Here is a 2,453-nt window from a genome sequence, read left to right on the forward strand (position 1 = left end):
GATAACTGCTCTATTTGAATATTAGTTATTGCGGTTAATCTGCTACTGTGCCTAATTTATAAATTAAACTTTATCATAGGTATGTATGTTTTGGGTATATAGGGTTTGGTACTATCTGCTGGGTTTTTTTTGGGGGGTGGGGTGGGGGGGCAGAGGGTCTTGCACGAATCTCCTGCAGATGAGGGGAGGCTGCTATAATTGATTTTTGTTTGTTTGACCATATTCTATTTCATTGATTTCTACTATTACTTTTATTATGTCTCCCCTTCTACTTACTTTGCAATTACTTTTCTTTTTTCTGGATTAAGATGCAAGTTTAGATACTTTGAGACATTTCTTATTCTTGTATTTCATTGTTAACCTTTCAAACTTTTAGAAATGTGTGCCTTAGAAGTGAGGATTTCCCATAATTCAACCCCCCTGAGGTACTAACAACACTCTGCCCACCAAAGACACACCAAAGGACTCAGCAACTTACTAGTAGATGAAATAGACACATGCCTGTGAGTGTATGTGTTTTTACTCACGGCATTCCTTCAGACCCAGGGCCTTGCTCACCTGGGCAATTCCTATGCATTAAGGCCCACCTCAAATGCCACTTGCTCCTAGGACCTTCCTTCAGTTCTTCCATCAGCGTTGCTCTCTTCTGCATGTACCATGGGACTTTGCATGTAACTCTGCTGGAGTGCTCATTGCATTGAAGGGCAGAATTAATATAATCTGCGTGTCTTCAGAGTCCACACTCTTGTGTGTGCTGTGCTGCTTTCTTGGAATTTTTTAAATTGGGTTTTAGAGCGGTGATCAATGATTCTTGATTTGCCATATTTTTTTTATTTTTAAAAGCGATATAATTCCCATACCATAAAACTCACCTTTTAAAAGTGCGTAATTAAGTCTAATCATTACAGGTTTTTAATCCAAAATTTCTTTATAAAAAGAATTATATAAACTTTAGTATTTCCAGTTCTAGGTACAGTGCTTGACATTCAATAGTAAGATAGTATTTCCTAAATTAAAACAAAATTTACTGTGTGCTCTAAGCTAGTACTTCTCAAACTTAATGTGCTTACACTCAGGGAGAGTGTTTCAATGTAGGTTCTGTTTGGGGGTGGAATCCAAGATCCAAATTTCTAACAAGTTTTATGTGATGCCCACACTCTTGATCCCAGGACCACACTTTGAATTGCAAGGCTTAAAGCCATATACCAGGGGTGGGCAAACTTTTTGACTTGAGGGCCACAATGGGTTCTTAAACTGGACCGGAGGGCCGGAACAAAAGCATGAATGGAGTGTTTGTGTGAACTAATATAAATTCAAAGTAAACATCATTACATAAAAGGGTATTGGTCTTTTTTTTTAATTTCAATAGTTTTATTCATTTCAAACATTTTAACAAGAAGAATGTAAACACTAATTATTATAATTTGAAACTTCAAAAAATGGAGGAATCATAGCATAATAACATACCTTATATTGAAGATGGCAAAGGCAAAATAAAATTGCCTAACAAAGGAAAGGTACAAAAACCTTTCAAATTAAACTTAAATATAATAAAATAATTTAAAACTAAAACAAATAGAAAAGAACAAAATGTGTAAACAGTAAATTAAACATTTTCTTTAGTGCAACTTCCAAATTATGCCCGGGACGTAGATGTAGATGGCAATGTAAACTGGGTTGAAAGGTTTTTGGTCTTTAAAACATCAACTTCAGTGGGAACAGTGTTGTTGGTCTCCTTTTTAGCTAATGCTCTGATACTGTGCTCTCCAGGGGCGTGTCTCCTTACATCACCACGATAACGTGTCTACGCATTCCCAGGGGGATGTTGGGGGATGCGTCCGTGGGCATTACAAGGAGCCTCTGGAAGATTGAGAGGTTGTTCCTTCTACTGAATGGGCGAATATAAATCCGCCCACTCAGAAGAAGGAGCTGCGGTCGTGTTTCCCGACGTTGCCATGTTAACACTGCTGCTGGTGAAGGAGTGGAGGGGAGAGCAAGAGAACCCTCTGCTCTTTCGGCTCCGCGGGCCGGATAGAGCAGCTGAACGGGCCGGATCTGGCCCCTGGGCCGTAGTTTGCCCACAGCTGCCATATACTGTCTTGAATAAAGGTAGTTTCTTTGAGCTCCCACAAGAGGGCGCAACAGGCAAACATTTGTACTCTTATTTCTAACCATGAATAAATTCATGTGACTTGATTTTCAGCAGTTGTTTTGCTAATTATTATTTATTTCATGGAACAGGGACAGTATATATCATAGTATACTAAAAATAGATTTTCCTTTAAGCCTTGTCTTCTAAAGAATCTCCCAAAATTAGGCTCACTGAAACTGGAAACATTTAATCATTTTATTCTTAGAAGTGACAAAAAAGAACAGTGATAAAGATATTATTAGATACTAGAGGTCTGGTGCACGAAATTCGTGCATGGCAGGGCGGGGGGTGTCCCTCAGCC

Source organism: Plecotus auritus, assembly GCF_963455305.1.
Source record: "Plecotus auritus genome assembly, chromosome: 5".
NCBI lineage: Eukaryota > Metazoa > Chordata > Mammalia > Chiroptera > Vespertilionidae > Plecotus > Plecotus auritus.